At 49.1% G+C, this 25,948-nt stretch overlaps 2 long non-coding RNA genes across 4 annotated transcripts; one reads left to right on the top strand and one right to left on the bottom strand.

Moving 5' to 3' along the window:
• Positions 1-6,718: 6,718 nt before the first annotated feature.
• On the bottom strand, positions 6,719-9,634 carry LOC139074689 (uncharacterized). 3 transcript variants are annotated; one of them, XR_011524324.1, is made up of 3 exons: positions 9,195-9,634; positions 7,486-7,569; positions 6,719-7,204 (listed from the first exon to the last, which is right to left on the bottom strand). It is a non-coding gene; the product is annotated as an uncharacterized lncRNA (long non-coding RNA). The 3 variants fall into 3 exon arrangements; XR_011524325.1 differs by having other exon boundaries at positions 9,482-9,630; XR_011524326.1 differs by having other exon boundaries at positions 9,460-9,587.
• Positions 9,635-13,642: 4,008 nt separating this feature from the next.
• Positions 13,643-22,893, top strand: LOC139074688 (uncharacterized). Its single transcript, XR_011524323.1, has 2 exons — positions 13,643-14,999; positions 16,000-22,893. It is a non-coding gene; the product is annotated as an uncharacterized lncRNA (long non-coding RNA).
• The last annotated feature ends 3,055 nt before the right edge of the window (positions 22,894-25,948 follow it).

Genomic DNA, 25,948 nt, shown 5'->3' with positions numbered 1-25,948 from the left:
GACTTCCTCTTTTGTGAAGTGTCTGTTTGAGCCTTTTGCCCATTTTCCTATTGGGTTTCCCGTTTTGTCTCATCACTCTGAAGTTCTTTAAATGTTTGGAGAACCCACCTTTGTTGGTTATATTTGTTGCAGATATGTTCTCCTGCTCTTAGAGTGGCCTTCCTGCTTTCATTTTCTTTGTGTCACTGTACTTTGACCAACGACATCTTAATTTTAACTTAGATTTGTCACTGTTTTTCTTTATAACTAGTGCTTTTGATGACTTGTGTAAGAAATCGCCGTCTACCCCAAAGTCAGGAAGATATCCTTCTCTAATATCTTCTTAGAAAGAAGACTTCTTTGTAGCCTTGCCTTTCCCATTGAATTCTTTAATCCACCTGGAATTGCTCTTTACAGATGATGTAAGGTAGGGATTCCACTTATTTTTCTTTTTGCATAGAAATACCTAATTTTCTTAGCACCTTTGATGGAAAAATCTGTCTTCCTCCACAGCCCTCCATTGCTGCTCTTGGCATAAACTGAGCGTTGCTGTGTCCACAGATCTGCTTCCGAGCTCTCCGTTCTGCTCGTTGGTCATCTGTGTACACCTGAATCGACGTCACCCTGCGTGCCATGCCCTAGCTTCTAGTGCCACTCACGCAGGAAAGATTCTTCCTCTCTGGGGGCCCTCAAGTGCAGTCGCTCCCTTGCCCCATCTCCTCACGGTCAGGAGGAGTTAACAAGGTTGTCTATAGTTCTGCCATTGCTCACGTGTCTTCATGCCCTCTCCCCACACTCCATCCCGACCTGTTGACGTCCCCCACTTCCTTCAAGGCTCCTGCAAAGCCGACACCTCTGCTCGCTGCAGCCGGAAGCAATCCCTTCCTGCTCCGGCACAGCCTGTCAGCAGGATGACCGCAGGAGTTTGCCGGGGCTGCCACGACACAGCCCCACAGACTTGGAAGCTCAAACCACAGACATTTATTGCTTCACGGTTCTGGAGGCCAGAAGTCTGAGACCAAGGCGTCAGCAGGGCGGTGCTCCCTCTAAAGGCTCTAGGAGAGGATCTGTTCCAGGCCTCTCCCCCACCTTCTGGTGGTTCCTCGGCTTGTGGCAGCGTCACTCCAGTCTTCCCGTGGCGCGCTCCCTGCCACGTACATGTCTGCGTCCAAATTTCCCCTTTTGATAAGGACACTGGTGAAGTTGGATTCAGGGCCCACTGCGCTCCAGGATGGTTTCCCTTTAACTAATTACACCTGCAGTGACCCCGTTTCCAAACAGGATCACCTTTTGAGGTCCTAGGGGGAGGGTTTCAACATAGGAATTTGGCAAGGACACAGCTCAACCCATAACGATAACCATATAATTGACCGTCTGAAACTGGGCCACTTCTGAGAGCGGACTGGGGCCCTGGTTATAACTACACCAGGCGCACGGGCATCAACGGTGAGCGCTCTGGAGGATCCGGGACGTGTGGGTCACCCTGCATTCATGTCATGTGAACGCTTAACTTCGGCACTGGCTCTGTAAGATGGCTATGACCCCAAAGAACAGAAGACCCAACTCGACGTGGCTCCACACCAAGGGGATTTACGATCTTACATATAAGAACTCTGGGGAAAGGGCAGTCCTGGGATGACTGAGTCAGTGACTCAGTGATGCCATCAAGGACTCGGTTTCTCCCTGCCATTTGGCTCCTCTGTCCTTGATGGATTGACCCTCATGATTTCGAGGTGGCTGCAGGGGCCTAGGCCCCCAAACTTCACAAACCAGGATCCAGAGGCCACTTTTGCTTCGTGCATCTCTTTTTAGGAAAAAAGACACTTTTCTCAGGGGCTCTCTGCTCCAGCCCACTTCCCCTCATGTCTCGTTGGCCAAAATTACACCGCATGCCCATGTTCAAACCACTTCCTGGCAAGAGGCTGAGACCACCATGCTTTTCAGCATGGGCTCGGCTCTGCTGAAGTTGATAGAAAGAGGGTATCTGGACAAAAATCTGGGTTCTCTTGGCAAGAAAAGGAGGAGGATGGTGTGGGGGGCTGCTGGGTAGGCAACCAAATGCATCTGCTACGACAGAGCAAAGAAGAGAATTCTGGAGACCAGCAGTGTGTAAGGTACTGGCAGAAGGAGAGATTTTCACGGCTGGGTGTGAAAGCAAAAACTAGGAACCAAGCATCTCTACGGTGTTATTCTTTCTAGACCGTTTATTAAGTGCAAGGTTTTGGGAAGTTGGCAGCAGTGTTCACGTCTCATAAGGTGGAAGGTGTGATAATTGAGAAGGTCAGATAGTTTCGCTTATTGCCCTGGTCTGAAATCATTTCACACCAGATTGCTCTGCAATGCAGCCTTACTAAAGAGTGCCGGTGAGAAAAAAGGCAATCATTAAAAATGATTGTTACCAGGCAACAAGCTAGCATCGCAAGAATTGTATAAAAGGAACTTAAATGGACCACAAAAGTCAATCATGAAAAAAAGGGAGCACTGGAGAGAAAAAGAATATTAGAAAGTTGTTCCGGTTTCTGCTACATTTCATTTTAAAAACGACACTGCTTCTGATTAGAAATGCAACATACGTTCACCATTGTAGAAAATTAGAAAAATGTATATAAAAAAAGAAACTAATCGCATGCATAATCTCACCGACTACTTTTAATAGCTTGGTGCATTTCCTTCAACACACATGCACACGCGCGCACACACACACTCAGTTTCATATCTTGCTTTTTTCATTTCACTTTCTGTAGTATTTCCCCATGTTATTAAAAATCCTTAGTTGACAGCCTTTTAAATAACTGCATAGCATGTGCATTGATCAATTACTCTTTGCAAAACACCATAAATTTGTGCTTTGGAAGGACTATCTCAGGAGAAAGGGAAGTGAGAGGAGAACCCAAGAGCCAAGATTCCTCCCTGTTCTTCTCTGTTGAATTTTGAAGTCAGACCAAAGGTTGAGAAGCCCTCCAACCTCTTCTCCAGTTTGCGGAAAATAAATGCGTGGGGCGAGGACGGGGTGCCAGGAACGTCTCTGAATTTTTTCTTTGTGGGACCCTGTGCATTGATTTGTGCTGCAACCCGTAAAGCAAAACACAAAACTTTCCAATTATTAGTGGCATTTTTTTCAAGATCAGCCATCGAGCTGCTGGGCACTTCCTGAAATAATCGTGAGCGGGCCCTCAGCTGTGCCTTAAATTTCCTCCCTTAACTCGTGTGATGGATCCTTAGGAAGTACTGTAAAGCCATTATCAGAATCATCTCTTCTTTTAGAGTGTCCTTTTTTTAATTTAAAAAAAAAATCTCACAATAGCAAAGGTCCAGAAGTACTTTTTAACTGCCATGGTAGGATTTCCCCCTGCTATTTAACCACAGCGCTCGCTAAGCTAGACTATCCACACAGCCAAAGTGAATAAATTCCGGTCATTTAACTCTGTTAACCTTTCAGGAATGGGTAGGCATTGCCCATCACAAATCAAGTCACACTATCTGGTCCTTAGGTTTACTTTCTTTGTGAGAAGAGCGTCTGCCCTCTTGGGTTCAAGCACTGTTCTGATCATTTAATGAGAAGATGCTACTTGTCCCTCATCCTTCCTGGTGTGGGTACCATCTGTTTTAGATCACAAGTCTCCCGCTGTATCCAAGGCAGGCCAAGATCTACGCTTTGAAGTACGCTGTCTACCATGCTAGGCCAAGGATGATGCCTTTACAATGAAGTGCTATATCTTGATTCATCTGATTTTCCAAGCTCATGCTGTGTACTGGTTTTGGGTGGACTTCTGCCCTCGAATGTGAATGAACAGAACTCAAGTCTTCTTTGAGCCAAGTTTTTTCCTTTCCTTTTTTTTTAAAAAAATGTTTTTATTAAACTTTAATGAAAAAGAACGTGCTTCCACTCAGAGGCAGAAAAGCCTAGGACTGTTCCTCCTCATGCCTGATAGCAGCCACGGCATCTGGATAAAAAGGCCATTTCTCTCTGCCACGGGACAATCCACACGCAGGCCCACAGATACCAGGCCTGGTCCCCGGGGAGATGAGGATTTGTCTGGGGAAGTGATGGCTTGGTGTTCTGGCCTGTGTCTTCTGTTTAAAAAGAGAAGCCAAACCTCATACTTAGAGACAAATGGATAATGCAGAATGAGTTACTGGTTAATGCAGAACAGCAACACTGGAGAAACAGAAAGAGACAAAGGAGCTGAGATGGAGGGAAATGGGATTTTTGCTTTTCTCTTCCATCCTCCTACTACGTACCTACATAAAAAAATAATTTCACTGGGTCTTGTTGGTTTCTCAAATAGAACAAGGAAGGGGGCTGCATGCCGGAGACCCCTGCTCTCGGCCCGCGGAGCCGGCACATTCCAGCTGCCTGCACCAGGCAGCCAGGCGTGGCTCTTGTCTGTCTGTCTGCACGTCCCCGGGGCCCAGGCGTCTTGTTGGCTGGTGAGAGGGGCTGGGGGAGCCTCTCTGCTCAGGCCTCTGGGAAGCTCTTCCTGCTTAGAAAAGAGGTTTTGTCTGACTCCTTTTTTGGCCTCTGAGGCCCCAAAGGGAGTGATTAATAGAGAAGCACCTCGAGATTTCAATAGAGCAGCAGCGTGAGCTCCCAGACCCGGCCAGGCCTTTGTTCAGCCATAAAGCCGGATGGGCTGGGGGCTGGGAACCGAGGCCTCAGCCTGCCTGGTCTGGTCTCTGCCGCCAACCTCACGACCCGAGCCTGTCTGGGCGGATTAGCAGGGGCTTTCTCCGCCAAGGCGGGCCGGCAAAGGGGGCCGCTGGGCCTTGCAAAGCGCCTGGGCTGCGGCAGGGGGCCGGAGACCCTGGTTTTCTGCTGTGAAATCCCGCAGATGAGAGCAAAGGCACAAGAGGCAGGGCTGGGAAGGGGCAGGCTTCCGGGCAAGCCAGGAGGGCTCCCCAGTGGAGGTGCCAAAGCAGGCTGGCAAACAGGGCCACAGCTCTGGGTCAGCCTTCGCTGAACTCTGGGCAGGCTGAGTGGGCTCCTGTGACAACAGAAGCCAGGGCGGGCTTGGAAAGTGAAAGGAAGATGACAAGGCACGGTGAATTGAAACAGAAGGGAAAGCACCAGCCGGCAGGCCCAGGCCTGGACACCATCGTTGGTGTGGATCCCACGGTGGCTTGATGCTTCCTGGAGCTGCATTTGTCCCTGAGGCTCAACGGGGGGATTAGAAGGTTGTTCGGGTCACATTAGAGTGAGGACAAATGAGGACCTCCTCAGCACTCAGGCCTCTTACCTTCATTCCTTTAACAACTGCCGAGTGCCTGCTGGGATGGCAGCATCTCAGCTAGATTCAAGGCAGGGGCTCAGCAGCATCTGGGGCACCTCTGCCCGGCTCTGAACACGTTAGGAGGCACCATACAGAGGCAAATACCACCGTGGCCAATGGCGACTTCACCCGAGCGCATCAGTGTCTCAGGACAAGTTGCCAGAGGCCGCAGAGCACAGGGGTTGAAGTGGGGGAGTGTCTCAGTCAGCTCACCCCTACGACAAAGATCCCCCAGACTGGGTACATTTACTTTTCACAGACGCTGGGAAGTCCAAGATCAAGGTGCCGGCAGGTCAGAGTCTGCGGACGGACGGCCCTCTGTCCTCTTCCTGGTTTGCAGAGGACTGCCTGCCTTGCCTCAGTGTACTTACAGGAGGGAGGGAGGGAGAGATTGCTCTCCTTTCTCTTCTTACAAGGGTACTCCTCCCATTCTCCCCCATGACCTAATGACCTCCCAAAGGTCCCACCTCCAAATGCCATCACACTGCAGATTAGGGTTTCAACAGACAAAACTGTGGAGGGAGTAAAGGCCTGCCCCTCATAAGCCACGAGGCCTTGTGCAAGTGACGTGGCCTCTCTCTGCTTCAGTGTCAAGTGTCCCTCGTTAATGGCTTTACGTGGCTTTACAGGATGCAAATTCAGCCTGTCAGGTACCAGGAGACCCAACTCAAAATGGTCTAAACAATGGGAAAATGTCTCAGTCTACACAACTGAGACCCGAGTGTGGATGGAATTTGGGGTGGAATTTTCGACCCCATGGCTCCAGCTCCCTGAGCCGATGATGAGGCTGGCCCTGCTCTCCTCTTGCGGCAGCCTGGAAGTCTAATGGCCGAATCACTCCAGGCCACCCACAGCAAATCCTCTCCCACAGCATCTGGAGATGGAAAGGCCACCTCTTCTCGTGGCTGCCTCTTAGAAGATAGGAACTCTTTTCCAGAATCTTCTACCAGATATTTCTTCAAATTGGAGGTCTGATCTTTCTTGAACAGCTCAGGGAATGGCAGACAGTGAGTGACTTAGATTCCTTAATCATTCACTGTGTGGGTCACCATCCATGGTACAGACCCATCTGGGCCCACCCGAGCTGGGCTCAGCCCCCACGCCCCCTGACAGTTCCATAACAGGTGAGGGCTACACGGGATATGGTCCACTTATAAGGGACCGCTGGAAAGAGTTGTCTCACCAGATCCTGCGAGCTATCCCATGAGGCGGGTGCCACTGCCGTCCCCATTTTAAAGATGAGGAAACGGAGGCTCGTTGAGACGCACAGGCAGGTAGGAAGCACTGGGGCTGAGGGAAAGCCCCAGGCACTGGAATCTAGCCCTCAACCTCACACCCACTTCACAGTGTAGACAGGTCACAGAGTCAGGACACTGAGCTCATTAGGGGCAAACCAACCAACCAACCAAAACCCACCTTCGAGATTCGGCAGAGTGAGATCATACAAGAGTACTCTGGCCACCATTCTGCACAGTTCCTTCCTGCTACTTTTATTGTGTAATGTTAACACTTCCCCCCAACCTTTAAAAATTGAGAAACGTGACACACACACAGAAAGATGCACATATCCTGTGAACAATGGTGCATCAGTTTTCTATTGCTGCGTAACAAATGACCACAGATTTAGCAGCTTAAGACAACACACGTGTATTATCTCAGTTTCCGTGGGGCAGGAGTCTGGGCACGGCTGACCCGGGTCATCTGCTCAGGGTCTCAGGCAGCTACAATCCAGGTGCCGGTCTGGCTGTGTTCTAATCTGGAGGCTTAAGTGGGCAAGAATGCTCTTTCAAGCTCATTCAGGTTGTTAGCAGACGCGTGTCCTTGTGGCTGTGAGACTGAGGGCCCCTGATTCTTCCTGGCTGTTGGCTAGAGATGGCTCTCAGGTCCTAGAGGCCACCTGTGGTCCCCTGCCTCGTGAACTCTTCAGGCGCCGTTCACAACACGGTGGTTTGCTCCTGCAAGGCCAACAGGAGAGTCCTTGTTTCCAATTGTCTTGGGATCATGGGCATGACATCCATTACCTTTTTCACATGATGTAACCCAGTCAATGCAATGCCACCCCATCCCCTTTGCTGAATTCTTTTGGTTAGAAGCGTGCCACAGTCCCTTCCACACTCAAGGGGAGACGATGCAGCTTGTGATTCACTGGGGGTCACCTTACGGTGTGTTTGTCTAAGCGGAACCCAGATTAAGAAACTGAACTTTGTCTACCATCCCGGAAGTCTAGCTGACCCACCTCGGATCCACTTTGTGTAAGACCAGTGTTGAGTTGCAGCCGGCTCATGAGAGCTGACTGTTAAATATTCAGGAATTCGTTGAGCTGGCGGTTAAACACAGACAATACCAAAAATTAAATGATATAAACTTACAGTGAAATCAGTTCTATTGAGAACAAGGCCGCAAAACTCATTACTTCCTAATGATTTTACTATGACCTATGTTCAAGGTTATTTATATCGATTGTATCTGGATCCTAGAAATACTTTTCGCAACTCCTAGCCCAGGTACTTTGTGTTGGTAGCTCAAAATCAGCCATCAGAGAAAATATTTACACTGTGCAAATCTGAAAATGCTATAATTCAGAGCCCGAGGGCCAAATCTGGCCCTTGCTCAAGCTAAGAATGGTTTTTCCATTTTTAAAGGTTTGTAAAAAATAAAACAAAACAAAGGATATGTGCCAGAGACCATATGTGTCTGGCAAAGCCTAAAATATTTACTATCCAGCCCTTTGTGGAAAACATTTGCCAAGTCCTACTCTAGACATAAGAAAGTAATGGAGAAAAATAATAATGTAGTTAAACTTAAAATTTTGTGTGTCTGGTCTTTAGCCATTATATTGTGAATAGCACAAAATATGGAGGAAATATTCATCTAATATTGGAAAATGATGATTCAATGCAGGAAAGAAATTGCTCACAACACCGATGAATAAAGATCTATGTCTTTTTGGCTTCATTTCCGTCTTACTCATTAATGCAATATCAACCAAGGTGCATATCACATATTCCGTTTAATGACAGCAAGTTTAGTGGGCAACTAGTTCATGGGTTGGGAGCCATTATATCAGTATAATTTGTAATAAGTGTATGTACGTATGCACTCCTCCTCTAGCCAGTTTTTAACAGGTACCATCAGCCTGATCTTGAGAGTAGTACTTCCCGGCTTTCCTTTATAACGTAACCACTTTTAGCTTTTTTCTCTCCCCTAGATGTGACCCATCTCCCTTACAGCCTGGAGCAGGGTCCAGCATATAGTTTAGGTATTTAAAAAATGTTGCTGAGGTGGGCAAACTGCTGAGGAATACTCATTTTTCAGAGCAACCAGCAGTTAGCAAATCAACTGGGAGCCTTTACGATCGAAGGGCAGAAAAAGTCACGGGGAAGTTTGTTGGTTGGCTTTTCAACGTGAGCCTCCTCAAAACCTGTTAGACTCAACGGTATAAAGTCAAAGCAAAGAAAACACCCCAACAGCCATAATAACAACTACCATAGATGTAAAGAACTTAGCGTGGGCCCAATAGTGTTTTTCATGTAGAATCTCATCAATAAAATCTATGCAGAAGGGGATAGAATAAAAAACCGTAAACATCTCTTGAATATTTGAATAATTCACTGATTTCACCATCTATTCGCCTATTTATTACACACACCCGGAGCATCTTAGGGCGCACGGACACAAGCCCAGCGGGGACGCCCTCTGGGCACTTAAACCCCCACGTGGGGGGAGGCGGCGGCCCGCAGCCCCTGCAGCCGGGCCCGCAGCGCGGACTCCTTGCACGCGCATCACACGCCGGCCGCGGTACCCACGTGGACGGCTGGAGGCCCCTCCCGCGGAGTCACCGAGCCTCGGCCAGCCCCGCACGTGTGACCTTTGCGGGCCGCCCCACCCTCGCCGGGACCCCGGGGCGGTCACGAGGACGCAACCGACCCACGCCCGGCTCCCTACCCAGCAGACCGGAAGGCGCGTCATGACGCGTTGTGCGCAGGCGCGACGTGCAGCGCGGAGCGCGCGGCCGCCGCCAGGAGGCGCTTCGGGGCCGCCGGCGCCGTGGGGGAGGGGAGGCCGCAGCGCCGGGACCGGACCACGTGCGCACCACGTGGCGCCCCCGGCAGCCCCGGACTGCGGTAGGGCGGCCAGACCGGCCACGCACCGCGCAGCCAGCAGCCCGCGAAGACGAAGGGATGGATCTCCCAGTTGGCGCCCCGCTGACCTCTGACCTCCGACCGCACTACCTTTAGGGTTACCCCTCGCCGGCGGCCGCGCGGTGTGTTTATAAACAGAGCTCCCGGCGGGGCCCAAACCCCGGATCGCGGATTCGCGCCCGGGGAAGCGGAGCCTGCCGCGCATGCGCCGTGCCCCTTCCACGCGGCTCCTCCTGCGCATGCGCACTGGCGGGTGGGGCGGGCCGCTATGTCGGGGCGTGGTCCAGCGGCCGGGAAGAGGATGGGGGCGGCCGGGAAGAGCTGGGCGGGGCGGTTGCCTGGCTACTCCGAGCCGGGTCCTCCCTGGGAAAGTGGGGCGCAGGTGGGTGGTCGCGCAGGTGAAGTGCTGACCTGCCCTGGCTGCTCTTCCTGGCCCAGATTGCCCTCCTCGCCACTCCCCCCCCCCGGCAGTCTCCACGTGGCCGATAAGGAGACCCTTCAAACTCACCAGTTCCCCCGTGCTGATGAATGGGGCAACAAAATGGGGTATTTGCACGCCGTGGAACAGTGTTCAGCCTTAAAAAGCAACGAAGTAAATTTTGTGTTATGTGTATTTTATCACAATAAATAAGGGAAGGAAATTCTGACACAGTGCTGCCGCCTGGATGAACCTGGAAGACGTTTTGCTAAGTGAAATAAGCCAGACGCAAAAGGACAGTGTATGATTCCACTTTATACGAGGTAGCTAGAACAGGCAGTTCCATAGAGACAGAAAGCAGCATGGTGGGCCCCAGGGGTTGGGGGTTAGTGTTTAATGGGGACAGAGTTTCAGTTTGGGAAGATGGGAAAGCTCTGGAGATGGATGATGGTGATAGTTGCACAAGAATGTAAACGTGCTCAATGCCACTGAACCCTGCACTTAAAAATGGCTAAAATGGTAAACTGTATGTCACGTGTATTTTATCCGCCTCCGCATCAGATCACGTTAAGCCTGACGATATCCTTTGGTGGTTCTAAAGGACCCCAGCCTCTCTCACTCCTGCCTATGCCATCTTGAACCCTTCCAGCCCCAACTAGCAGCCTTTCTTCCCTAGAACATACCATCCACACCTCACGGCTGCTCCTTGCTATTCTCTCCGACAGAAATGCTTGCCCTTCTCATCTTCTCATGGCTCTTTCCTCCTCATGGACTCATTAATTTAATAAACATTTATCTGTGCTTACTGTATGCTAGGCGTTATATAAAGAGCAGGGGATTAAAACAGGTGATTAAACTGGCGAGGACTCCCCTCTCATGGACTTTGTATTGTGGCAGAGGGCAGAGTCAAAAACACACAGAAAAATTTCAGATGGTATTAACTGCTGTAAAAAGCACGGCAATGTGATAGCGCCTGGGAAGCAGGGCATCTAATCTAGATCAGGTGATTCTAAAGAACTCGCTGAGGGGCGGCTGTTTGATCTGAGGCGTACAAGATAAGGAGACGGCGGCCATGGCAGATTGGGAGTCGGGGAGAGGGGAGTTTTCCCTGGAGAGAGAAGACAGCTGGAGCAAAACCCCTGAGGCTGGAGCCATTCTGTGTGTTTGACAAATGGAAAAAGACCAGGTGGTGGGAGCATGCGAACGAACGAGCGAGTAAGGGAGAGGTACACGGAATGAGGCCAGAGAGAGAGGGAGGGACTCCCGTTCCTATAGCTATGGAACAGTGTCCTGCAGACTTGCTAGTGTGAGGCAATCGTTTTACTTGGCTCACAGCTGGGTGGGTCAGGAGTTCATTTAGGGGTCAGCGAGGCAGCTCTTCCTTGGGGTCTCATGCAATGGGGTGCAGGCGTCCCGAGGCTGGATGGGCTGGCGGTCCAGGTCGGCTCACTCACATGGCTGGCAGGTGACCCTGCCGGTCAGCTGGGAGCTCAGATAGAGCTGTGGCTGGGAGTGCCCACCTGTGGCTTCTTCAGCCTAGTGGGCTCAGGGTAACTGACTTCTCGCATGACAAGGCTCCCAGGAGAACCAGGCGGAAACGACATGGCCTTTTAGGAGTCATCCTCAAAAGCCACAGAGTCCCACTTTCCTCATACTTTGTGGGTTGGAGCAATGGGAAACCTGCCCAGATTCAGGGAGAGGGGACACAGACCCACCCCTCAAGGGGAGGAGCATCAACGGTTCTTGGAGCCATGTTTTAAAATCACGGCAAGGTGATCTTAGCTCTTTTTACAGATAGAGAAAGAGAAAGTGATGCGTCCTGGTGGGGTGACCTGCCCGAGGTTACAGAGCAGATCCCGGGCTGGGCCTGCGTACCCTGGTCCTCTCTCCCGCATCTCTCCTGTCCTCCTCCACTCCAGCCACATGGAAGGGAAGCTTCAGGCTTAGAGTTCTCATGACCTAGTTTTGGCTCAGGTGGCTGCTCAGAGAGGCCTTGTGGAACAGTCCCCTCTGTTTCGTGACCTTGTTTAATTGCCTTCCCAGCCCTTATCGCTGTCTCTGATTATGGTTTATTGTCTGTCTCGCCCTCTTCCAAGGAACCTTGTTTGTCTCATTCACGGCCGCATTGCAGCATCCAGCCCCGTGTGAGCCCGCAGGAATCAATCTACGGATTTAACTCGGTGTTCACTCTGCAGGGTACACTCCGTGTCCCCCACTGCCGCTTGATGAGCGTGTACAACACGCCAAATACTATATAGACGTGAACTCGGTCCTCACGGGAGTGCTTAGACCCATTTTACAGAACGGGAAATAGAGGCTCTGGGAGAGAGTGCCCGGATTCAGGTCGTGGACGGGGTTGTTTTCCACCAACGACAGTCCTCTCCCCCACCTCCCAAACTTATCATGAGTTAAAGAGGTGGTAAGTGTGAGGCTTTCCTCGACTGTGGGATCCCACTGGTACCACTGCGAGGAATTCTTATTAAAATATGTGTGTTTGTTTACATCATACCTCCTCTCTTCAAGGAGCCAAGGAGACTCATAGTGATAACAGAGCATCAGAGTAGACACAATTATTGGGCGGGAGAAGGGAGGATGGAGAAGAAAGGGAAAATCGGGATAAGAAAAAAGAGGCCATTTCATGATGCCCGTTGTCTGGGGAGAGCAGTGTTGCTGTGTGCTTGGCAGTGAGGATGTTGCCAGGGGGGCATGGCCTGGGGGCCAGGCTGGCCACACCCTTTGGTGGCATCACCCTCCCTCAGTGGCACCCATGGTCGACTGTAGAATGAAGACCTCAGAGAGCATAACTGCAGGGTGTCCACAGTGCTCTTTCACCGCCAGCCAGCAGCGTGGGGGTCCAGCCGGAGCCATGGGTCCTGAGGGTCCCACAGGAAAAATCCCCGTCTGCGTATGTCACGTGACTTGTCCCCCACCAGCGGAGCTGCGGAACTGGCGGGGTCCCAGGCGCCGCTCCTCCTGAATGCGCTGCAAATATCTGATCACGATCCCAGACTTGGGGGCGGTTCTCTGCTGCAGCTTAGCCATTAATGCCGTTTGTGACATTAGTTAATAGTGAGAGGGGATATCTTTACCGAGGCATCCATTTTTTTAAAGTCTCTGTTTTTCCTCCCCGCCAAATTATTTGTTCAGAAGTTTTTTGTTTTTTTTTTAAAGATTTTATTTTTTCCTTTTTCTCCCCAAAGCCCCCCGGTACATAGTTGTATGTTCTTCATTGTGGGTCCTTCTAGTTGTGGCATGTGGGACGCTGCCTCAGCGTGGTCTGATGAGCAGTGCCACGTTCGTGCCCAGGATTTGAACCAACGAAACACTGGGCAGCCTGCAGCGGAGCGCGTGAACTTAACCACTAGGCCACAGGGCCAGCCCCGTTCAGAAGTTTTAAACCTTGTTTTGGCTCATCTTCCTCCTGCTCCTTCCCACCCCCCAAATTTGGAGAAAATCCATGAATGCTTTCAATATCAACATATCTATCTATTCCTGGAATATTATCCTTCCCTCTACCCTTTTTTCTGACTTTAGACATAAGAAGTGTATCACACACACAAAAGACCAAGTACTGCTGGCCCCTGGACCACATTTGAAATATCGAGGATCAACTGTAGCAGCTGGGATTTGCCAGAAATGCAGACTCCCAGGCCCCACCCCAGCCTGAGGCTTTGGAATCTGCATTTTACAAGCTCCTGAGTGCTTGCCAAGCACGTCACCCTGGGACAGGCTCTGGTCTGAGGCCCGGCCTGTCTTGGCCCTGCGGTCTCGCTGGCTCACGGCCGAAGAGCCGGGCAGCCGGTGTCACCACTGCACAGCCAAGGAGGAATACTGATGAGCACACGCTTCTCCAGGGCTGTGACCTTTCTCGGATCAAAAACCCTGATTATGAGGGTGATTTTGCATTTCCTGGCCAAGTTTGCTACCATTGTGATCCTCCTGGAGAGCGCCCAGTGCCCTGGAGATGGCAGTGCAGGACGGGAACTGCACAGGGCAGAGCAGGGGAAACCCGCAGCGGCTACTCCCTCACTTGGCGCCGTCACTCCAGCTGCAACCGCCAGAGCCGGCCTGCCGGTCCCCCAGGTTCCTACCCTGACCTCTGGTTTTCCCAGGGAGCGTGAATCAGCCCAGCACCCCACCCCCTGAGCAATTCCCTAACAAGACCACTGGTGGGAGGTTCCTGTTTATCGGCTGGGATGGGAAAGCATTCATTTCATCCTTCAGCCGGTGCTTATTGATTGCCTACTGTGTGACAGGCAGCCTGCTAAGTAAGAGCACAGATGCGATGCAAAGAAAAGAAACGGCGGTTAAGCATCACCCGAATACACATAAACTATGAATAAGTGCTACCAAGGATGCTTCCCGGTGACCAGAACAGATACAAGAAGAGGTTCTGACCTTGTCTGGGAGGAGAGGTCTCAGGGATAAGTAAGTAGCAGCTTGGCAGAATGGGCTGGGCAGGAAGCACGCTCGGTGACTTTAAAACAAACATTGCTGTGCGTGTCTGCACCGACGACAGAGTTCCTTATAGTCTCCCCTTCTCCCCAGTGACCAACTATAGTCTTAGCCAATCAAAGTTGGAGTTTATGGGATGCTGTGTCACTCAGAAAGTGCCAGAAGCTTTTCTGTAGGGATGGCCCCAAACTCTGGGGAAATACCTGCCCTCGAAGCAATTAGCAAACGCTCCCGGAGCGTGTATCCCGTGCAAGACGGGGCTCTGGGGAGGCTGGGTCCTGCCGAGGAGCAATGGCTGGACTCTCGTCTCTGAAGAACCACTGATTTTTATTGGGAAGACTGGAAACTACTCATGAAAAGGAAACGGACAGTGCAACGTGGTTTACAGAATGGCCAGCATGTGCTCGAGGGTGGGGGGGAAGCCGTGGGAGTTCAGAGGAAAGCATCAAAACAACGGTTTGACTTGCTAGCTAAATTATTAGGATTTCCCCCTTTAGCTCTTCAAGGGGAATGGAAGCTTTAGGAAGAGGTGAGCATTTCGGGTGCCAGACACTCACCGCGCTTCTCAGCTGGACAGATGGGCTGGGCAGGTGCTGCTTCTCTGGGCGCATTGAGACCCGACCACTGGGATCCAGATGCCACATGACCTTCCCGTGTGACCTGGGGCTCCATCTCCTGTTGATGCCTGAGCTCTCGGAGTGGGCATGAATCACAGGTCCCACCTGATAGGTTTGGGTGAGTACTGAATGAGTGAATTGCAAATAGTCGCTGTTAGATAATGAGATTATCTGAGTCAATAAATGTTAGATAGGATGATGATTTGCATCATTTACAGGTCATAGAGGGTCCTGAATGGTTCACACTTCAAAAGGTGTGTCCAGCTCTGGGGGGAGGATCAAAGTCCTAAGAGTCAAAATGTTAGGAATTTGGGGGCTGCATGGGGGCAAAGGGGCACAGTCTGGATGTGGAGACTTAGTGCCACTGGCCCTTGGAGAAAGGTGGAGGGGAAGCTATGCCACACCATTCATTCGCCAGCTGGAAAGACCAGGGAGTGTGTCCTGGAAAGGGGCTGAGGGGGTGGCAGCTTGCTCATGTGCTGTGAAAATTGACACGGGAATTGTAAGATGCAGATGCCCATCTGTAACGGACTGAAAGTTTGCATCCCTCCGAAATCGTGTGCTGAAACCCTAAACCCTGTGTGGCTGTGTTTGGAGAGGGGGCCTCTGAGGCAGTAATTGAGGTTAAATGAGGTCCTAAGGGTGGGGCCCTGATCCCACAGGGTTAGAGTCCTTATAAGAGGAGACACAGAGAGCTTGCTGTCTCTCTCTCTCTCTGTGTCACGTGGGGACCCGGTGAGAAGGCAGCTGTCTGCAAGCCGGGAAGAGACCTCTCACCAGAAATGGACTCTGCCGGTCTTGAGCTAGTTGTTCCAGCCTCCAGAATTGTGAGAAAATCAGTTTATGTTGTTTAAGACCCCCGTATTCTGTGGTAGGAGCCTGAGCAGACTAATATAGCATTTTGAGCTTAGCTGGTGGCATGGGAAGGGACGGTCACCTTTAGGTACCTACCCCAGGCCAGGCCTCAACGGCTCTGTCTGCATGGACGATTTTTCCTCAGCTCAGAGAGGCATGTTCGGGGCCTCCTCTCTCCCGGGTCTCTCCTTCACTTTGTAATTATGCATTCTTCGGCTTGTTTGCCCATTAAATTGCCTGTTTGTCGTCCATCTCTCCCCTAGACAGTGAACACCACGGAGGCAGGACTGCATCCCCTCATCCCCAGCCCCTGCAGAGGACGTGGCACTAAAAGATGCTCAGGGGCAATTTGTCCACATACTGGTGGATCCAGGAGCTTGATATACTCAATTGGTCCTTATGGAATGCTCACAACGCCAAGAAGTAGCTGTCATCTGCCTTTTACAGATGAAGAATGAAACTGAGGGAGGAGCAGGGTGCCTTGTCTCAAATGCACACACCTGGACAGGTGTGGCTGTGGGGACAGGAGCCCAAGTAGGACTGGCTGCGAAGACCCTGTGCCTCCCGCAGAACCAAACTGCCTTCAGGGGATGAGCTCAGCTGTTGACATGTTGAGTTTGCCAAGATGGCGGGCTTCTGGATGGATGAGTCCAAAGGGCGCTTCCAGATGTGATGGATCTTCGAGTTGGAAAGGATTGTAGAAGATATCACTGCACTATTTCATCCGGGGCTGGACTCTGGTCTTCTCAAGACCTTTGGCTTGACATCAGCCCATTAATCGAAACTTTGCTTTTGGTCCTTGAGTGTCTTCTGAATCCACCTCGCCTGACTGCCCTCAGCCCATATTTGTCTAACCCACCTACAGGAGCATCATGGGGACCTCTGTCCAATGTTTGGTTGAAATCCAGACACAGAACCTCTTTAGTCTTCTCTCAGGAAGGGGCGTGAGCTTCCTGTGGTATGAATGGTCTCTGTGGAACCAGGCCATCTCTGAAGGACTATCTATTTGTGTCTTCTTCTCCCAGAGCTTGCAAGATTGTAGAATTTCTGCCCAGCCAGAGGTTGAGTTTGTGGCTTCCAGAATCTACCCTCCCTTGCTTTTTTGTCAAGTGGGACATCTGTTAATCTCTCCTCTGCTGGCACCCTCCCACTCTTCGGGGCTCTCTGAGGATAGGCCCCAGGTCTGTCACAGTCCCTGTCCTGTTTGCTGTAGTGCTCCCAGAGCCTAGCAGAGAGGACGTGGTCAGTCACTGTGTCGGTCTGCGCTGGACTGACCTACTCCAATGCTACAATTTTGTCACGTCTGTGACCCTCCTGATTTCCCAGCTCCTAAGCTGTCTCCCACTTTAGCTATTCTTAAAAAAAATAGCATATTCTTTTTTTATTTTTTTGGTAACTATAAAAATAGCGCATGCCCATTCAGGATCCCAAAAAATAACCAAACAAAACTCATCCGTAGTTCGATGCTCAATGTTAGTGACTCCCAACATTATCTTCCTGAGTTTTCGACTCAGATTTCCAACTGCCTGGAGAACATTTCACAGGGTGTCTCTGAGATATTTCAAGCTCTACCTGATCCCAGTCAAGCTCACCATCTCCCCACCGTGGCCCCACACTGAGTTCCCTAGATTGGTAGATAGCCAATTCACCACTCGCCAGATCACCCAAGACAGGAGTCTTGCGTTATTTGACTCCCAACATCCAATTATTCATCAAGACTTGCCCAGCTTCGCTCCCTGGAATGTGGTTTCTCATGATCAGCCTGCCTTCCCAGGACTCCCGAGCAGCCCCTTGTCATTGCTTATCTGAATTATTGCAGCAAGATTCTTACTGGGCTCCTAACCTTTAACCTCTCCTCCGGGGCGATCTAATCTTTACATTGCCACCCAGATAAGACCATATTATCCTTCTGCTCAAAACTTTAAGGACACTCCGTGATCTGCAAAAAAATTCAGCCTGATGTTCAGAGCTCCAAGTGCTTTGGTTCAAACCTCTGTCTTATTCCTCCTCTTGTACTCAAATGTCACCTCCTCCAGGAAGCCACCTTTCTGATCTTGAAGGTCAAAATTAACAATCCCCTTTCTCTGTTCTCCCATGGTGCTTTGGTCGAGTATAGTTAACAGGTCTTACCAATCATCTTATGGTTTGTCGCTTACGTATCTTGCTTCCTCTCCAGCCTGGGAGCTCATCCACGCTGGGGACTGCCTCATTTATCTTTGTGAGCCCTGAGGGAATGGCAGCGTTGTTCAGCTTGATTTTGGCACAGGATTCATCTGGGTATGGAAACTTGAGTTCTTGAAGCAGAAATATGCTGAGGATCACCTTACCTTTCTGGAATGTCAGTTTTCTCTTTTTAAAAAGTTTTAAATTAATTTTTCTCTTTTAAAATTTAATTTAAATTTTATATATTTAAAGGTAACAAAATATATATATATCTCCCAGTTATCCATTCCCTCTGATTGTGCTTGAGAATCACCTGTCTGTTTCCCAGGGGAGACAGTTCAGTGGAGGTGGGGGTTGAGGGGCATTTAAAACCAGGAGTCTGCCCTCCGCAAGCCAAAAGGGGTCATATGTCTCAAGCTAGACCCAACTGGATGCTTCTTCCTCCCGAAACTGAATCTGGGGCAGACAGAAGAGAGACTGAAAACGACTGGCGTTCTTTTCCATCCTGCCTGGTTCCTCTTGTGGGACTTTTTGTTTTAAGATGATGTGCCAAAATTAGGGACCCGCCCCTTGCGGGGTTAGGTCACCCTTAGATTTTTGAAAATTACAACAAGATGGAAATTCCGGGACCCCAAAGGGTTTTGCCATCCTTTTATTTCCTGTTAACCACTATGTTAAGCCGTATTCAGGTGTACCCCATAATACTTCCATCTCTCTGCTGGAGACAAGTTACATCACTTGTCTAAACACCCTGGACCTCTGAGCTGGCAGAGCTTACCTGCTGGAGGCGTGGGTGCAAGCAATCGCCCCCAGAGTTCAGCATGGTGGAGAAATCGTGAGCAGTGGAGGACTGCGGGCACATGTATTCATAACTCTTGTTTTATTTGACATATGGAGGGGGTAAGTTTCTCTCTGGAAACGTAACAGTAAGCAAGCAAAATCTGCAAAGAGGATTTTGGGAGGGCAAGTTTGTACGTTTCTCTGTTCTCCTCCCTGTCCCAATCTATAGCTTGGCTTCCAGGAAAGGGCGTGGTTTGTTTTTGGATTCCAGTGACTGTTTATTAACCCAGCTGCTGCTCAGAGAAGGAGAATCATGTGATGGCGATGAGGTCATCCATAACTTCATGATATGTTTCTTGCTTCTTAACTCTTGAGCTGCCTAAATTCTTGCCCGTTTCCCAGGCTGGCTCTCCAGATTCTTGTGGATGCTGTGAGTTCTGCTTGGTTAGGAATGGATGTGCTGGCAGGCAGCAGCAGAACAGTGGCTTAGATGTCGGAGATGGGCGGCCCCGGTCTGGTCTGTGGCTGGCTCCATGAGGTCACCAATGTTCCAGACTCTTTCTCTCTTTCTGCTCCAACCGTCCTCAGCTTGTGACTTCCGTCCTCAGGGTCACATAATAGTCACCACTGCTTCTGCAGCACCAGCCATCACATTGATGTTCCATATGGGAGAAACAAGGAAGGGAGGAGGGTCAAAGGGGCATTGCCAGCATAGTCAACCACTTAAAAATTTTCCCCCGAGAATTCCAATCCAGTGGACTCCCATTTATATCTTATTTGCCATGACAATGTCACGTGACCGCCCCTAGTTATTTATTTATTTTTTTGCTGAGGAAGATTTGCCCTGAGCTAACACCGGTTGTCAATCTCCTGCTTTTTGTATGTGAGCCACTGCCACAGCATGGCCACTGACAGACAGGAGGTGCAGCTCCACGCCTGAGAACTGAACCCGGGCTGCCAAAGTGGAACACGCTGAACTTAACCACTGGGCCACCGGGGCTGGCTACCCCTAGTTAAACGAAAACTGAGAGGCATAGTTACCTGGACACATTCCTACCCTGACTAAAACCAGGCTTCGGTTATGAAGGAAGAGGCAGGGAATGGACACTGGGTGGGCAGATCCCACTCTTTGCATCAGCCCCCAATATCCTTCCTAGGGTTTCTTTTTGCTTAGATTAATTTGAATGACTTCAACCAAAGAAAACTTTGATACAATAACTTGTTTTTTCCTTCTTAGAAAAAGAGAAAATACATGAAACATAAACAAAAGTTCAAAATCACCTGTGATCCACTACCCAGAGATAAATATCCTTAATAATGTATTCATATCAATAAATATTCTACTAACTAGTGGTTTCCTAGCTTTTTAAAAATAAGCAAAGTCTTAAAGGGCTGCTCAATTCACAAAATAGATAAAATGGAGCTGCTTTAACTGATGCTGGAATAGGGGCCCAGACCCCTCCCAGTCAGGCTCCTCCTCCTTTTGCTAAGTTTTGGACTCAGTTGGGAAACCACCGTTCTAAAGGACCGCCCATTGGCCACTGCATGGGTGCATCCTAACGTACTTCATCAGTCCCCTATTGTTGAGCGCTGAGGTTGCTGCCAGTTTTCCACTGTGTTAGATCAACTCTGTTATGGCCAAACCTTCTGAACTTTCCTTTCCATTTAACCAACATTGGAGCACATTTGTTACTTTGGAAAATGTGGCAGGACACGGGGAGTTGAGTCGTTCTTCTTTCTCTGCCATCTAGTGGCCTCACACCAAAGAAGCCTGTCCGTTTTCTCCTCTCCTCTCCTTCCCATCTTTAAAAGCACTAACATCTTTCAGTGTGTCCCCTCCTGGGACGCAGCCTTCCACGACATTGACACCTCCCCTTTGTTTTCATCCTGGGGTCTGCGTGAGGCTGACGTGCCACCATCACGGGGGTGGCCACACTGGCCGTTCAGCCTGGTTAGCGCCCAAGTGGGACGGGCTGTTCACTGTTTTTGTAAATAAGTAATCTATATTAAAAATACTTTTTATTTTGAAATTATTCTAGATTCACAAGAGATTGCAAATATATATATATATATATATATATATATATATATATATATATATATATATATATACAGGGAGGTCCCATGCACCCAATATCCAGTTTCCCCCAATGGTAGCATCCTGCATAATTAAAGTATAATATCAGAACCAGGAAATTGACTTTTGTACCGTCGAACTTATTCAGGTTTCAGCACTTATACACGTGTGTGTGTAGTTTTACGTAGTTTTATCACGTGTGGATCTGTGTAACCACGACCACAAAAAAGACAGAAGTGCTCCACCACCATAGAGAGCTCCCTCCCGCTGCCCCCTTGTAGCCTGCACCCACCCGCCCCCATTCTTAACGCTTAGAAACTGCTAATATGTTCTCCATCACTATTATTTTGTGTTTAAAGAATGTTATATAAATGGAACCATGTAATATGTAACTTTTTGAGATTGGCTCCCCACCCGCAGCATAATTCCCTTGAGATTCAGAAAAGTTATTATGTGTATCAATGGTTTGTTCCTCTTTATTCTAAGTAGTCTTCATGGTGTGGATGTAACAGTTTCCAATTGGGCATTGGGTTGTTTCCAATTGTTGGCCGTTATGACTAAAGCTACTGTGAACAAACGTTTTTGGGCACATAGTTTTCATTTCTGGGTGAATGCCCCAAGGTGTAGCTTCTGGGTTGTACGATAAGTGCATATTTAGCTTTGTAAGAAGCTGTCATACAGTTTTCCAGAGTGGCTGTACCATTTCACATTCCCGCCAGCAAATTCTGGTTTCCCCACATCCTCTCCAGCACTGGGTGTTGTTACTGTTTCTTATTTTAGCCATCCAGACATTTGTGTAGCGATTCTTCATTGTGGTTTTAATTTGCATTTCTCTAGTGGCTAACGATGGTGAACTCATTTACAAATGCTTATTTGCCATTTGTAGATCTTTTTTCAATGAAATTTCTCTTCATATCTTTTGCCCATCTTCTAATTAGATTGTTTTTTACTATTGACTTTTGGGAATTTAAAAAAATATGTATATTCTAAATACGAGTCCTTTGGTAAATAAGTGGTTTAAATATTTTCTCCCACTTTGTAGCTTGTTTTTTCATCCTCAACAGGTTTTTTTTTTCCTATTAAGGTATAATTGACACACCATACCATAAATTCACCCTTTTAAACCGTACAATTCAGTAGCTTTTAGTATATTCACGAAGTTGTGCAACTGACAGCAGTACTTAATTCCAGAACATTTTTCTCACTCTAAAAATAAGCTCCATACCCATCAGCAGTCACTCTGCCTTCTTCCCTTCCCTCCAGCCTCTATAATCTATTTTCTGTTCCTATGGATTTGGCTGTTCCAGGTCTTTCATTTCATATAAACGGGATCTTACAATACCTGAACTTTTACATCTGTTTTCTTTCACTTAGCATCATGTTTTCAGGTTTTAGCCAATGTTGCAACTTGTATCAGTGTTTTAGTCCCTTTTATGGCTGAATAATACCCCTTGTATAGATATACCACATTCTGTTTATCCATTGTTGACAAGCCGAACTGTATCCTCCAAAATAAACAATGTTGCGGCCTCACTCCCAGCACCTCAGAACGTGACCTTATTTGGAAATAGAGTTGTTGCAGATGTAATCAGTTAAAATAAGGTCATACTCGAGTGAGCCTTTAGTCCAAAATGGCTGCTGTCCTTATAAGACACATTGAGAGAAGATGGCTATGCCACGGCAGATCAGAGACTCCAGTGGCGCAGCGACGAGCCAAGAAATGCCAAGTGCTGCCAGCAAACACGAGAAGCTGGGAGAGACGAGGATTCCCCTGCTGGTTTCAGAGGGAGCGCGGCCCTGCCAGCACCTCCAGCTCAAGCTTCTGGCCTCCAGACCTGCGATCCTGTCCACGCCTACAGTTTTAAATCACCTGGTTTGTGGTAATTTGTTTCGGCAGCCCTTGGAAACCAAAACATCCATTCATCATTTGATGGACAGTTGGGTCGTTTCCACTTATTGGCTATTATGAATCATGCTGCTATGAACACACTCGGACAGGTTTTTGTGTAGACATATGTTTTTAATTCTCTTGAGAATATACTTAGGCATGGAATTGCTGAGTCATACGGGAACTCTGTGTTTTACTTGCTTTGTGTGTGGCGAAATACACGTAACATAAAATCTACCATTTTAACCATTTTAAAGTGTACAATTCAGTGGCGTTAATAATTCACAATGTGCAACCATCACCACTATCGAGTTAAAGAATTTTTCATCACCCCAAACTGAAACCCGTACCCAGTAAGCACTCACTCCCCATTCTCCCCTCTCCCTACATCCTAGAAATCATTAATCTGCTTTCTATTGGCTATTCTGGATATTTCATTTAAATGGAATTATACCATATACATCCTTTTGTGTGCAGCTTCTTTCTCTTAGCCTCAGGTTTTCAAGTTCAACCCCATTCTAGCGTGTATCATACTTTATTCCTTTTATGGAGGAGCAATATTCTGTCGTATGGATAGACCACATTTTGTTTATCCATTCATCAAGTGATGGACATGTATGTTGTTTCCACCTTTTGGCGCCTGTGAATATCAGTGCTATTATGAACATGGGTGTCCAAGTTTTTATTTGAACTCCTATTTTCAGTTCTCTGGGGTACATACCCAGGAATGGAATTGCTGGGTCATTTGGTCATTTTATGTGAAGGTGTCTGCAACCCAGAGAAGGGTCCTCGCCAGAACAGGACCGTGCTGGCACCCTGCTCCTGGACTTCCAGCCTCCAAAACTATGAGAAATAAATGTCTGTTGTTTGTAAGTCACCCAGGCTATGGTTCTTTGTTATAGCAGCCCGCACGGACTAAGGAAGTTAGCTTTGCCTGTGTTTGACTGAGATCTCATGAAATCATACAGTACGTATGCTTTCACGTCTGGCTTCTTTGCTCAGCATCGTGTCTGTGAGGTTCATGCATTTGTTAGAGTGTGGTTTGCTCATTCTCAGGGCTGTATCATCTCCCATCATCAGAGTATACGACACGCTACAGACCTATTCACTGTTGACAGACATTTGGGTTCTTTCCAGCTTTCGCCTGTCATAAATAAAGCTGCAGTGGACATTCTTGAAGAAGCCTTTGGGGGGAATCCACGCCCTTATTTCTCTTGGGCATGAGTGAGTGGGTGGGTCATGAGTGTTTGTGTATTTCGCTCTCACAGGCACCACCAAATACATTTCCAAAGTGGTACCATGTTGTGCTCCCGTGCAATGGGAGAGAATTTGCTTTTGCCCAGCCTGGCATCACGTTGTAACTTTTCTTTGCGTTTCTTGAACGGTTAGTGCTACGGAGCACCTTTCCCAATGCTTATTTCCCTTTTAATATTAGCTCTGAAGGACACCCACTATAGTGATGCTGAGAGGCTGGCGTTCTTGTGTCCATTGGACAGACGGGACATTTGGCGGGCAGAGAGGGCCAATGGCCTGTCCGAGGGTGAGCGCTGGTGATTGGTGCATCCGGGTCTATCACAGAGAATGAGCCCTTCCCAGCAGCCATAATTCAAAGAGAAGAAAAGTTTCTTTTCTTTCTCGAACTAGAGGGAGGCGGCCAGAACTCAGACTAGCGCCTGGAAAGTTAAAAGATCGGCAACACACAGGTTAAGTCAGGCTCTTTTGGGAACAGGCTGTGTCAGTTATGGCATTGTGCTGATGTGAGCCGGAGCTGGTATTTTTACGGGAAAGTGCATTCTGAGTTCCAAGCCAGGGATGTAGGAATGAGCCCTGGTGTACGGCCCGTGGGAGCACGTCTGTGTACCCAAAGAAAACATTACTGCTTGAGTAATGGCAAATCCTGGAACTGATGGCAGCCTTGCCTGTGAGCTTGCTGCAAGCCGCTTGCTGGAGTTTGCAGAAACCTGAGAACCAGGCCTGTGTGTGGGTGGCAGGCCGCCGGCCATGTCGGGTCTCAGATTTCTAAATCTCCGGGATGCCAGAATCCATTTTCCCCTCCGTTTTAGGTCAGGGTCTCCAGAAGCAAACCCTGAGATGAGGATTTGAGTGAAGTCATTTATTAAGTTCGTGGTCCCAGGGAGATCTGCAAGGGGGACCAAGAAGCCAAGTGAGAGCGGGTTTTTTTTGGCAAAGTCCCTCAAGGGGTGGCTTCGGCCTGATCCTGCCAGAGGATGCTGCAATGGAGGGTACACCTCGGGGTTTGTCCAGACTCGGGCAAGGGAGCTGCGCTTTCGTATTCTTGCATCTGTCGGTCATTGGCCAAGGGCTCCCCTGGGGGGTGAAACCCCAGGCGTGTGTAGGCAAACAGCTCTACAGGTCCAGACCTTTAGAAGTAAAACATCTCAAAGCCGAAGGAGGCCGAGACAAACCCTGGGAACTGGGGGCAGGAACTCAGAGAGCGTGCACGGTTCTCCTACTGGGACATGGCGGACGTTGAGTCTAGACTCTGACCTCATGGCTTTTCCTGGGCGTCTCCGTTTCAGAATTGGGGGGATGGGTGGCTGCCTGTCTTGCTGGAATCACAAGTCAACTTCTGCAGACTCCAACGCTGTGCGGTGATAAATTGTTCAATGACGTGCTGGTAACTTGTAGCATTTTTGTTTCCTCCGGAAAACAAGAGGCCAACAACGCTTTCGAATCGCAGATGCCAGCCTGGTGTTCACGGCAGCTGGAAGCGAGGATCCTGGTCACCAAATCCTAAATGTTGGTCTGTTGAAACAGCCGATCCAAGGAAGCTGGTTTTTCTCTGCAGCGACGAATCCTTACGATTCCAGGCAGTTCTGCCGTGGACATTGCACCTGGAGGCGGCGATGCTCGAAGCTGGTGGCCATTTTCTGCCTCTCCTCCTTCGCAGCTCTCCCCTGCCCAATGCACACGTGGGGTCCTCTCCCATGATGTTTGTTTATCTGACTATAGCACATGTAGGGAAAATGCACAAAGCTTGAGTCTGGACAGCTCGGTGGATTTTCCCAAAGTGAACCCAGCCATGTGACCCCCACCCAGGTCAAGGACCAGAACCTCCCAGCACCATAGGAGATTTCCTTGTGTGCCCTTTCAATCTCCACCCACATTCCCCTGAGCAAGACTGCTATTTCGACTTCTGACGCCGCAGATTAGCTTTGCCCGCCGTTTACATTTCAGGCAGATGAAATCACACGGACCACTGTCTTTTCGGGCTGGCTGCATCGACTTAATGTTACTCTTATGTGATTCGTCCATTTTATGGTTCATAGCACAGTTCGCTCAT

Source organism: Equus przewalskii, chromosome 12 (assembly GCF_037783145.1).
Source record: "Equus przewalskii isolate Varuska chromosome 12, EquPr2, whole genome shotgun sequence".
NCBI lineage: Eukaryota > Metazoa > Chordata > Mammalia > Perissodactyla > Equidae > Equus > Equus przewalskii.
The sequence above is the reverse complement of the archived record's forward strand: the minus strand, read 5'-3'. Positions and strand labels throughout refer to the sequence as shown.